Source organism: Xenia sp. Carnegie-2017, unplaced genomic scaffold, assembly GCF_021976095.1.
Source record: "Xenia sp. Carnegie-2017 unplaced genomic scaffold, XeniaSp_v1 HiC_scaffold_23, whole genome shotgun sequence".
NCBI lineage: Eukaryota > Metazoa > Cnidaria > Anthozoa > Malacalcyonacea > Xeniidae > Xenia > Xenia sp. Carnegie-2017.
Window position 1 is genome coordinate 12,308,422 of NW_025813486.1, and position 7,563 is coordinate 12,315,984.

A 7,563-nucleotide genomic window follows, 5' to 3' on the forward strand; every position below is an offset into this window, starting at 1 on the left:
AAAAATCAATACCAGAGTTTCAGGCAACTTGCTTATAGTAGCCTGTTTGATTGCAAGAATAAACCGTTTATTTATCTGGCAAATTTTATAGAATATAATGCTATATCTCCAGTCATAACACAATACAACGAAACATAATATTAATTTTTAAACAGAATGTATAAAGACACTTACAATATTTCCTACATTTGAAGTATCAACATCAACGGAAATCTTTATTCTATTAAATAAAGTGATATTCACTTATCATCTCAATCCAACTGTAATTTTTAACGACAGCTGCGGCAACACACGAGTTCTTAGAAACGAAGAATGTAAACAGGAAGTAAAATGACCGACACTATATACTTGAAACAGAATCGGAAATATTAGACAAAATCTAAAATTTTATACATGATCTAAAATTTTCGTAAAAATACGTTTACTTTCAGTCCCAAAACACCCAAAAGATAATAATTACGGTGTTTGGGCGTTCCATGTAAAAATACATTTTTAAAATTTACAAATCTGAATCAAGACCAAATCTGTTGACTAACATTGGTGAAATCTCGATTTGTGTCTGTCTGTTAACAATTCGGGGGGGAGGGGGTTAACGGAATCAAGGGGAACGAACAATCACAATAAGGTTAGAACCTTTCGGAACTCCTGTAAGTTTCTATTTGATTTTAAATGTCTGGAATCCGAATAGATATGCGGCCTAAACAACCTTATACAGTAGATACTAAAATCGAGTGATTACCGACATCAATTATACACATCTCGTTTGGCGAAAAACACATGAAAAGGATTCACCGTGCCGTATTTAGCCTGCTCTGTTCACATTTTTTATCTTGCGCTCTATGGTCACACGGTGAGAAAAATGTAGTGTAAGCATGTATTTATTTTCGTTCGAGCTTTTATTATTACTTGAAAGATCGGTGTGAATGTAACTAAACGTCAAAAATCATTTAAACGCATGGTGCGAGTTCAACCGTGAAATATGAATTATGAATAAGATGAAACGTTTGCTCTCTGCTATAACTATACATCATTTTATCGCGTTCGCACAGAATCATTGGAAGAAAGGTTCTATCAAAATGTTATAAAGGAAATAATGGAAACAAAACTACTGTTTTATAATATTGTCTGTTTCTGCGTTTGTAAACATGCGTTCGATTGATCGGTTGAGTAAACAAAGTATCGTACTTTTAATCAAAAAGCATTTTAAAGACAAATTTGTTGGAGATATAAACATGTTTTCAAAAAGTTGTTTTCGCTCGAAATGGTAATGAAATTATCTGTAAAATTATTTGAAACGTAAAATGAAATAAGATGTAAAGCACGGGAGTATTTTTTGCTGGAAATCAACCGTCGACTTTCAGAACGCGTGCCTTTGTTTGCATGTATTACAAATAAGGTATGGCAAGTTTGATTAAGGCCCGTTCACTCGATCTGATTTTGTTAGATCCTAAAAACGGATCGTGTGAGCACATAAAGCGGATCGTGTGAGAAATTATTGCAACAAAGGGCTCGAACATTTAATTTTTGCTAAAATCCATAAACTTCATTCAAGAAATTAAAATTTTTATTGTAAATAATCATATCACAAACAGAGCTTAATCTGCAATAACCAGTTATAGTTACTCTTAATGCCATTATTTAAATCTTAATATTTTACACAGTAAGTTGTTTACCAAAAGGTGAAACACAGATACAACAGACAATTTTTTTAAAACATTTGATAACAGAAGGAAACTGTGCCAAGCCAACACCAATCTAATTCACAAAAGCGTTCAGGAAGCTTTTCTATGTTCACTTCTCACATCATCAATAAGCATCTATGTCAAATATATAAATAATCTCTTGATTGAAATTAAAAAGGCAGAAATAACAAAGTTAAGTCATGTGGACCATATGACAGTATATGTTTTACAAATTGCTATTCAAGCATTCTACTGGTAGACCAACATGCTGCTGCTGACGTTCCAACTTGTTCAAAAAGTCATTCAAGCTTCACAAGTCACAACTGTGATGAATACAAAATATTTTGGCATCAGATGACCTTCATAGTGGCCATGCAGCAGCGCATCTGATATTTTAAAACAGCTGGGTAGACAATTTTGGTGGTTCGAATGTCCTGCCAAACGTTCTTTGCAATATATAAACTTACTGGAAGATAATATGATTTGTCACTTGTTTCAGCCACAACCGAGATTTCAAATGTTAGAACAAATATCTTCAAGATTCTTTGCAGAATTCTTTTATGATAAAAGTAAAACTGACGACAAACCATATACCGAGTACACATCTCGTCAGATACATACCTACTTTGAAAATATTCAGAGTAAACCCTCATTTATCAAAACGGACGTCGAATTAATGGATAAATTGTTGAAAGCTTAATGTGTTAAATGTATCCACACAAAAAATATTTAAAAAATGGCCAATCTATAAAAATATTTGGGTTTATTTGCCAAAACCCATCCGTACTATATATTATATTACGATCTGACTGCACTCATTTGGCTGGAAACATGGCCGCCGTTTAAAATACCCGAATTGTAGAATTGAAAACAAGGGACACAAACATCAAAGGCTCCGACATCGAGTGGCGCTTCTGTTACATTCTTTATTCTGTGACCAAAGCTGAAAGTCTCGGAATAGGCGATCGAAGTACTTAATTCTTTAAGGAGGCCTTTCATGGGCAGAAATTGCCAGAAATTTTGGAGTGTCCAAGATTACCATACGACGACGACGTCGTTTATTTTTCTCTGATAACAGGAACAGGGAATTGAATTCTACCATTAGAGATGATGAAATCGATGTAGTTGTTGGTAACATCTTGCAAGTGACACCTAAAATTCGCTATAGGTTAGTACAAGATGCTTTACGAAGGCGTGGATTGCGTGTACAAAGACGCCGGGTGCTAAAAAATCTTCAACGAGTTGACCCTGTCACAGCGACCTTGAGAACCTCAAGAAGCATTGTAAGAAGACAATACTATGTAGCATGCCCAAATATATTATGTTAGCTGCCATATTCCTGAGAAATCTCGCATTTTTCAGTATTTGGTAAAGGGTGGATTAGCTTCTTAAGACCTCACCTGGAAAACTCAAAACGTTGTGCTGTGGGTGCCATTTATTGCAAGTAGTTATTTGTAGGTGGGGAGTATTAAACATTTGTTTACTTACGTATATGTGTGTTGAGTATAAATTATTGGCATGTATTGAGTTACAGTAAAGAAACCCAAATAAACTAGATGGTTGTTGTAAAACAAAACATAGGAATCGGCGCAATCCGTTTTTTTTGAGAATAGTGTGCCATGTTCAAACCAGTGGCGGATCTAGAGTACGTCAAAATAAATTACTGCAGCACATTTTGGGGTATATTTACATTTCTAAATACCTCAGACGCTATTCCATTGGTAAGATTGTATTCTTTAGAAATTGAAAACCAATAGTGTTTTTCTGAATGTAATTTGAATTTAAAATGGAGGAGCTTTAATTTATTTTGACGTACACTGAATCCGCCACTGGTTCCAACCCACAGGCTAGTCCAATTCTCTTGATATACAAAATGCTTTGGTGTTACATGTTATACAAGAGTAGAAAAAACACCCTCATCTACAAAATTGTAAACAATTTTAATTAGCGTAGATGCCTCAAATACTATATATTTTCTCAATACTCATCGACATTTTTCTTCCAAAAGTCAAGAAATGCCCATTTCTGATCAAGTGTCAAGTGCTGGCCAAAGTCGGCCATACATCGTATTTTCAGGTAAAGGCGCACGTGATTTTTGTATTAATGAAAGGAGAATTCCTATCAAAAAATTTTTAAAATTATCTGCAAATCGATGTAATTCAGTAATTTGATATTTTTCACGACAGTTTCGCTTTTTGTGGAAGAAATCGTAAAATGGCGCGCTCTTAGGATCGCTCGCTTCAGTCAATTTGGGTGCGTGTGGGAGCGCGCCCCATAACGCAAGGCCTGAAAATGATAGAGACAAATTGCTTTTGGATTTTACTTTGCATCAACAATATTTTTCTCTGTTTTACTTTAATAATTTATACGACCAGTCTTTCCTTTATTACTTTCCCGAACAAAGGGGGAGCAGAAGAGCATATAAATAAGAGGTGTGTGCTAATTAACATAAAACATTTTTTTAATTGGCAAACGAATGTTCAACGTTTTCAGGGGTGCAGTAGACCAAGTGAGGTGTGCACTGGTAAAGTGTCCAGTATCCTTACAGGCCAGTCTGCGTCAGTATTTAGTTCTTTTTATTATAATTTGGTTTTTGCTACATAATATGTTCAGTGAGCCTAAATTTCATTAATTTCGTATGATGCAATGATATTTTCACATTACTATAATTTTGCAGCAAAATTTCTAGTGTTAAACAGGTAAAAATAATGAAACAGTAATCATTTGCAAAATCTATGTTTTCAACAAGGTCATAAGTATTCTTTAAGCAATTCATGCATTGTTAACCCTTCTTTCTATGCATTTTGATGGAAATCACAAGCTTATCCAGCCATACAGAATAGTTATCCATGGAATAGATGGATATTCTGGACTCGTGATTTTCTTTCATGCATCCACCAACAATCTAGCCTCCACAGTTCAAGAATGCTTTAGAGGAGTCGTCTGCCAGTACAACTTTCCATCAAGAGTGAGAACAGATTTGGGAATGGAAAACATAGAAAGGGGGGGGTGTTTCATGATACAATTTAGGGAACAAATCGAGGCCGTATTATCACTGGCACCTCAGTTCACAATCAACGAATCGAACGTCTGTGGCGTGAAGTAAATAGCATTGTGTCTCGTCGTTTTATAAATAATTTTGTGTACCTCCAGTCATTTGTTTTGGATACAGCAATTGAACTTCATTTATTTATTTTACACCTTATCTATATTCCCCTAATAAATCAAGCACTTCGGGAATCAAAAGAATGATGGAACAACCAACTTGTTAAGTACAGAATGCAACTGCGGCCAAATTCAGCTATGGATTCAGGGTATGATTAGCAGTGGAAACTCTAATTACAATGCTGTAAGAAGTGTGCAAGATGACCAGCAAATTAATTAGGAGGATTATGGAATTGATGAAAATGGAGCTGCAGCAAATATAGAATCAAACCATAACATCACCGTTCCAGAGACAATAATAAACTTACAGAATGAGCATTTTCAATACATTCAAGAAATAGTCACGGTTTTGCATGCAGCAGGAAATCAAGATGGTGTTATAAGTTTTTGTCGTGTTACATACTCTACAACAATTGACATTAAAATTTACATCTTACATGGCATAAGTAAATATCTTGGCTAATTTTGCTTTATAGTGATATTGTCAGGTATCTAATATCTACGTGCAACGAAATATCAATACTTAGCACGCATTAAATTTTACACGACATCTACATTATACCAAAAACTTCCTTTTGGAAATTGATGGCAATGTCCATGTTCTTTTCAAATTTTTCATAACAATCCACTCCATTCGGTAACTCTAGTTCCATAGTGCAAGTGTTAGCGTTTGGAAAAAACAGACGCAATTTGAAGAATGGTAACAACTGACGGTCTTTGGAAACCCATTGGCGGAATGCAATTCGTCCCAGTTGCAAACATCATTATACCTGGAACTCTCGCAACTAAAATTGTCATAAAAATAATAAAGATGCTAGTATGAATAAATAAGAAAATTATCTTCTTGCAGAAATCCCAACGTATCTCGTATTTCTTCCCCTTTAAGAGCAAAATTCACAAACCTCTGAGATTTGGTGTAGTCTATTTATTCAAGTGTCGAAGCTGCGACGCCTCGTATGTGGGTCAAACCACACGTCATCTACACACCAGACTTTCGGAGCACTTGGCAATATCCCCCCTTACAGGCAAACAAGTTTCCCACCCTGCGTTATTGAGCATTTTTGCTCACATTAACGCAAATGGACACATCCCCAACTTAGACTACTTTAAAATAATTTCCTCTTCTTACAATTCCTATGAACTCCGCATTCGTGAGAGCCTTCTAACCAATAAATACAAGCCTTCACTTAATGTGCAAGGAAATTTCATTCCACTTAACCACTTTTAATTTCTCTTTATTTTACTTCCTAACTTCATTATCATATAATCCATTTGATACCGCCTCCTTTAGTAGTAATTTAACACCTTTTCTAAATATAATATCTTGTCTTAACATCCTATTTATTAGATGTCTGAAGATGTCTTGAGTAAAGACGAAACGTCACAACAAATTCAATTTTACAATATTTAGTCTATTTATATGGCTCTAACTTTATTTTGGGCATTAATTTTTATTACACGAAATCTGTTTCGTTGACAAACAAATTTGAATAAGGCTACAATTGATCTTCTTATTTTGTTATGCTACAAATGACTTGTGAAGTCGGGAAAAGATTTTCACCCAAACCATTTTGCTCATTTGGTTTTTTATTTTAGAGGCACATGTGCAATGAAGAGAAAAACCTCAGGTATGTCCCACTTATTAGTTTCTAATAAAGCAAAGTTATTATCAAAATATGTAGGCATTTGTACCATTTACAGTTGTTTTGTTTTAAAAGATATAAAACAGTAACCAAAACCCCAATTGAGGCATTTTCTTCTTAAGAACAGCTATTTTTGTGTGTGCCAGATACTTCTTATGCACCCATTTCTAAATCTGCTTATGCAACATATATTGAATCTCTTAAGAGCTCTACAGGAGGTACAGGGTTTTCAATCACTATTTATATTAAAGTTAATCTTTTCATTTTAGGTAGACTATCAATCACCTATAATTTAAATGTGAGAGATAAATTTCAGTGCTGAGGAATCTAAGAACCTACCAAAGGAGCCCTATGGTAGAAGAACGTTTAAATGACTTGGCTAATGTTGCAAATTCATCCAGAAATTATTCCTGACATTGAACGATTGATTGATAAGTTGCTGAAGGTAATACCCATTAATATTTTGCTAGATGCGTTATTGATGCGATACTGTAGGAACATCAGACAACTCAATGGGCTGCAGGAATGATTCATTGTTACAGAAATGACAAGCAGCGCAACTATTCATGCCCTTAATCACGTTGTTCCTTTCCACTATGTGATTCCTATGCTAAAGAGCTTTAAAATTGAGCTAAATGGTCTTTGTAAGTTTGTACTTTTTGGCTATATTGGTACAGCCCTGAGTACAGCCGTGAATAAATCCAAAGAGTTCGGTGTTTTTACGTCACGTTGGGGCGACATAGAATCAGTGGTGCAACAGTCCCCTTTGTATATCCAGTTAATTTAATAGCATTCAATGGCTTACAGAAGGATGACTCACATTTACATAAAAGTGACCTATTTTCTATTTTGAATTCGGGCAAATTGCAAATGAAAGTCAGTCATGCTGCGTTGGAGATAGGACCATTTAAAGTCATATTTTTCGACTTGTGGAGCACTTTGCAACCAGGGACTCTGTGTGCATCTGTTGAAAAACAAATAAAAGATGATGTACCTTCATTTGTGCCAGGATGGCTTGCCGATACTTTAAGTAAATATGACTGAACCTTTTTTTAATAAATAAGCAAGAAGTG

The 7,563-nt window shown here is 34.9% G+C and overlaps 1 protein-coding gene across 1 annotated transcript in view; it reads right to left on the reverse strand.

The window, feature by feature from the left end:
• Nucleotides 1-311, reverse strand: part of LOC124447621 — an 81,329-nt gene extending 81,018 nt beyond the window's left edge. Inside the window, exon 1 of the mRNA XM_046998583.1 lies at nt 175-311. The gene's annotated coding sequence lies outside the window, so the exon portion shown is untranslated. The remainder of the gene's footprint in view (nt 1-174) is intronic.
• Nucleotides 312-7,563: the final 7,252 nt, after the last annotated feature.